General features: G+C 33.8%; 1 long non-coding RNA gene across 1 annotated transcript in view; it reads right to left on the bottom strand.

Annotated features, from left to right (window-relative positions):
- Positions 1–5,283: 5,283 nt before the first annotated feature.
- Positions 5,284–6,000, bottom strand: part of LOC142617131 (uncharacterized) — a 65,703-nt gene continuing 64,986 nt past the window's right edge. The window contains exon 3 of the long non-coding RNA XR_012840905.1: positions 5,284–5,309. This is a non-coding gene — a long non-coding RNA (uncharacterized LOC142617131). The remainder of the gene's footprint in view (positions 5,310–6,000) is intronic.

Raw genomic sequence — 6,000 nt, 5'->3', positions numbered from 1 at the left:
GCTCATATCTTCTTTTCTTTCCCTCATTCCTCTTGTTTCTTTTGTCTATTCGTGACAAAAAGGGGAAGATTGTATACCGGAGAGTATACAGGTGTGTTTCGTCATTTCTATATGACTCATGTGCACATTCTTAGAATGAGAAATTCTACCTTGTGCACATTCGTAAGGGAAGAAAGCTATAAGGGAGATGCATATACCAAGGGGGAGAACACAACTTTTTGAGAAAACCTTGTTTTGTCTTTGCTTTACTTTATGTTTATTTTCTCATTACTTTATGATGCTTTAAGTTACATCTAGTATCTATACTTTGTTACTCTCATTACATCGTGTTTATGTGTTGGAACGCACTTGTGCCCTTGTTGGATCTTATATCCTTAATGCAAATACTTTTGTATTTTGCATTGGTTGTGTGTTCTTGTGCCTTTGTTGGATCTTGTATCCTTAATACAAATACTTTGGTGTTTTGCATTGGTTGTGTGTTGGACATGCATATATCCTTATGTCTTTGTGCTTTAATGATTGCATGTTCGGATGATCATTTGCTTTGCTATATGATCATTGTAGTCATTTCCATATGACTTTTTTTGTGTATGATCAAGTTGCTCATATGTTTCACATCATGTTTATTTAATCACATTTTACTTGTTACATTATGCTTGTCCTTTTATTACTTGCTTTACGTTGAGGGTCTAATGTGTTTTGTGCAAGTTTTTTAGGTTACAGGTATATATGTTCCAAGTGCTTCACAGCTTCTAGATTTAGGTGTGAGTGAGTTTTGCCATTGTTCCTAAACTCACGTTTACGTCTAGAGTTTGTTATAGAGTGTTTTTGTCACGGAATAGCTAAATGGGGAGATTGTAAAGTTATGATTTACAACTATGTTTTATGTTAGCTTTATTCCATGACAAAAATGTGTTGTATTTGCTTTAATTTGTTCATTGTATTTTGTGGGATTTTATTGTATTGGGTTTAATATTAAGTTGGTGAGGATTCAAGCTTAATTAAAGATCAGTGGTTTTCGCGACTGTCTCGTTAGTAGCTAACCCGTGAAAGAGCCACATAAAAAGCACATGCTAGAAGTTAAAGTGTAGTGCCAGTTTGGAGGATTTCGCTAGTGTCTCGTGAGTAAGGCCTTCCCGCGAGACACCCGCGAAACTCGCTGCCTAGAGGATTTTTAAGTGTGACTTTCTTACTCTTCACCCATACTATATATACCCTCATTACCCACAAAAGTATGAAGAGGCCATTCAGAGAGAAAAACTTTAGATAGGTTTTCAATAACACACACACCCATCTTTTAGAGAGAGAGCTACAAATCCTTAGTGAGAAATCATCCAAGCCTCTTCTCCTTCCCTCTCCCATTGTCATACCTTGAAAGAAGATTTGTACCCAAACACAATCCACACCTTTTCAGAGTGTAGAGAGTGTTTTGGAGATTAAGAAGCTTTGGGGATTTGCCAAAAGAAGCCAGTGAGACTTGGTAGATACAATCGGGCGTATTGCGGGATCTGGAAAGTTAGAGAAGGCATGACTCCGTGAAGTTCGTTGGTAGCAAGAGCTTGGAGAGCTCAAGTACATTGGGTAGACTAGGCTTGGAGAGTCTTTTGTTATTCGTGTACTCCAACTTTATTCTCTAGTAGATCGATTACCGTTTGGAGGGTAGCGGAGAGATTTTTCGCCGAGTTCTTTAGTTTCCTCTTCGATAACACATCGGCGTGTTATCTTCTGTTTACATCCTTCTTCCCTTACTCTTGTACTTTACCTTTATTGTTTGTTGTTCATGTTTATGCACTAGCGTAGTATCGATTATTTGCGCTTCACTTACTCTTGTTTCCGCACTTAGATAAGTTAGAGTAAATGCAATCTAATCGTAATCTTTTAATTTGGGGTCTAAACAAGCTTTTGTGTTTTTAACACAATTCCGAGCTTTCAGGGTTGTTAACTTGAATGAAAAAAGCATATCACATGTAACTCACGTGACCTTTGCAAAGTGAAAAACAAGTTGTTGCCCCCCTTGTTTTTTTTCTTTACTCAAAGAAGAAGAACATGTTAATTAAGTTTGGAAGAACTTTCCTATTCTAGCTCCTTCATCACCAACATCTTTATTCATAAAAGTATTGTCATTATCATCACTAGCTAGAAAGAAGTTCTAGTGAAAGACCATGGTAAATGGGAAGTCTACAGAATCTCAATGATTCAATAGAGAATATCAATGACCTAATAACGTTCTATTTTTTTCCCCCTGTTTGAGGATTGAAAACCCATAGAATATAAAGAAATGTTATCAACAAAAAGAACAAAAAATAGAGAGGAATGATAAATGGGGGTCAACAAATGTATGATAAATACGTTTTTTTAAATGCTTATCTGACAAAAGAAGTTTTTGTTGCCACCTGCTATACTCTCAAAGGGAATTAAGACAAAGTTTTAAGGTTGAGGAGGCACAATCTAGCTTTAGAACAACATAATTGATAGATGCTTTCAGAACATCAGATTCGCTAAATACCCACTTGAACATACTTTTTTATTGTAAGTCACATGAATTGAGATATCTTGATGAAAGCATTTGTAATAACTTATAATTACAAATGCTTTCATCAAGCTGATTTTTTCTTTTCTTTTTTGCAAGTTTGTCGTAGTCTTGGTAGCCTATTTTACACAAACATATACGCGTACAGAAAAAGAAAGATAGAGACAGGTACCTGACTTACTTGAGTCAAGAAGCTCGTCTTTTCTCAGAGGAACTGGAGCAATACTGTCTAAAGTAAAGAGACCCTTTTTTTTAAAATCATGAGAGAGAGAGAGAGAGAGAGAGAGAGAGACTTGACTTTTAAGGGTGTTGAATATTTGAATGATCTAAATTACCTGCTACTTGGGTCAGGACTTTTAGGTTTGTACTTTTCTGCCAAGGTATCCCAAGCAATTCTGGCTGAGCTAATCTCCCTAATATCAGAAAAACTGTTTGGCTGGCATGACATCTGGATCACATGTAAGGCCATGGCATTAGTCTTGCTCCAAGCCTTAAAAGCAGCTTCAATTTCCGGTGCAGGAGGGTCGCTCCTTGATTCGACAATCTCCCAAAGATCTTGGGCCATCAAATGCGTCTTCAACTGAACACTCCAATCCAAATAATTGCTTTCGTTAAGAGCTTCAAGAACAGCGGCACTCAAGGCAGGCTTTGTCTCCATGTTTGATATCTCAATATAACCAAATTGTGACCGAAAGACAATAAAATGAAGATTTGGTTATATCATATATGCTACGAGTTCTTGACGGGGTTTCTTGTATATGCTACTCACTGATTATTAACTGATTGAAATTGTTACAAACTTTTTTAAAGTTTAGATCTACCCTTTAAATTCTTTTTCTTCATACTCTGTTAAAGAATATAACATAGCAACAAAGACAATATTGGTGTGTCATATCCATTTGAAAGTAATTCCAAACTTTTATTTGACCAATAAAAAAAAATTCCAAACTATTATTTATATATTTTTACTTTAAGGAAAAGGAACTATTAGCTTAGCTGTACCCCAGTTAAAGAATTTAAGAACCTAACAAAGAAACTACGTGACCACTTGTGATACCCGGTTCCAGAAAAAAATAAAATAAAATAAAAAGGATATTTATTTTTAGGGGTAACTTAGTAATTCTGATATTGGAATTAGCAATATTTGTACCCTAGTTGCATTATGTGAACCCTAGCCACCTTAAGGATTTTGCTTAGCCAACCTGTATATGTCCAGTTAAGCAAAATTTCACCACTAAAAGCACATTACTTTTATTCCATGATTCTTATTAAAGGCAACGCAACTAGATGCTTGCTGGCCATCATGAGCATTTCTGACTTGTCATGTAAGGTTCCTTATTGATAAATAAAAGATAAAGTCAATACCAATTATTTGAAGATTTCTAAGGATTTAGTCTTTTCACGTGTAAAGCATCTTTGCTTTGTTCCGTGGTGTTGGATGGCATTGAGATTTGAGGTCCAAGGATCTAAGTAACAAACTTCTTTGAAGTAAATTCTTTACTTGGTTTGCTAAAGGGTTTACATTGGATTAGTCTTGGGAAACTGCAAGGATTTTGAATTGGCATTGGATTGAAGTAAGTAAGCTTTCTCCTAATTGGTTTGATTTTGCTTATACTACTTTATTTTAGCTACTAATTATTGTCTTACAATTTTATTTTGATTGATTAAAGTAAAGAATAAAGAATTGTCATAAATATATTTGATTACTGAATATATATTTTTTTATATATATATATATATATATATATATATATATATATATATATGTATGTATGTATTTGAATGAGATATATTCTTGTTTGAACTATGATTCGATATATATGATTTTGAACAATCTGACTATGTTTTGACTTTGATACCTAGCTAATAGGGATAATTCATTGGTACTCTAATACCCAGCCAATGGGGGTTATTCATTGGTATTGAAACTAGTTCTATCTAGGGCATCACAAGCCTATCGTGTTTCTAGACCCAGCTAATGGGGGATATATATTAGCACGGAACTAATTTCATCTAAATCTTATGCCCAGTCACGGGTATATAGCGTAACTATAGTCATAAAGATTGTTAAGAATATGAATTATGTTTGAGTATTTGAATTGTTTTGAGTCCTTGAAATTGCTTATGTGTTTTTGGAACATATTGTAAATTACAGCTTTTGATATATGGAAAACTAATTATTTTCTAATCCATCTATGATATATTTGTAAGATTAAAATATTCAATCTATGTACAACTTATTATTTTACAAATCTTTTGCTTGATAGAACTTATTAGGATTTTGATTACTTATTGAGTTGTCAACTCACCTCCCTTTTTCCCCTCTAGTTTCAGATTGTGAAGAATAGCAAGTTTTGGGAGATTTGCTGTTATGTTGTGAGCATAATAGAAGCTTAGTGATTTTGGGGTTAGATGGCTTTGTAATAGTCTTATATTTATTGGCCAATTGGCATTATGTACATGAGGTTTGGATTTTGTCCCTTACAATTATTAGAGATTTATTTATAAAGAAATTGTTGAGGTATTTTGGATTTATTTGATGTAATTTTGAGAATAAATTTTAGTTGCTAAGAAGGCCTTACACACTTGTAGAGTGATTACGTTATGCGGTCATTGTCACTTGCCTATCTTTATAGTTAGATTCGGGGCGTGACACCACTACTGTAGCTTGATTTGCAATTTTTCATAATATCAATGAAAGAAACACTCCAATCAGAATATATGACTTGGTTAATTAAGAACAGTTGCACTCAAGGCAGGTCTTGTTTCCATGTTTAATCTATCACTATAACCAAATTGCGTCGGAAAGAAAATAAAAAATGAAGATTTGGTTATATCATATATGCTACGAATTCCTTGATGGGCTTCCTTATATATGTTACCCACCGACAATGAAGTAATTGAAATAGTTTTGAATTTTTCTAAAATTTAATGACTGAAGAACTATTAGATGTACCCTTTCAATTCTTTTCTCCATACTCAGTTAAAGTTAACAATCTAGCAACAAAGAAAATACCATCATACCCATTTGAGAGATGTTCTGAACTTTTCCACACAGTTAACAATCTAGCAACAATGAAAATACCATCATACCCATTTGAGAGATGTTCTGAACTTTTCCACACAGATAAAGAACTAAAAATTTTAGCTTTTAATACTTTAAAATATACTTTTATTTATTTATTTTACAAGTTTAACTTTATAAAATACTCAACATGACTTTATTTTAATAATAATATATTAAAATAATATAAATAATATAATAAAATAATATATCAATACAGTAACGTGGATGTGTTAATGGAGCTTTCTCAAGCATACGATACCAAGGGAGCTTTCTCAACTTTCATCACGTACATCATAGGATCAACCTCATCTTGCAACAACCCCACAGCAGAAAGCACCTTGTTATGCATTAATATCGCACAGCCAAGCTCCAGCTGATCCTTATCCACAAAAGACAAAATCCC

The sequence above is a fragment of the Castanea sativa genome, chromosome 11 (genome assembly GCF_040712315.1).
Source record: "Castanea sativa cultivar Marrone di Chiusa Pesio chromosome 11, ASM4071231v1".
NCBI classification, from domain to species: Eukaryota; Viridiplantae; Streptophyta; class Magnoliopsida; order Fagales; family Fagaceae; genus Castanea; species Castanea sativa.
The sequence above is the reverse complement of the archived record's forward strand: the minus strand, read 5'-3'. Positions and strand labels throughout refer to the sequence as shown.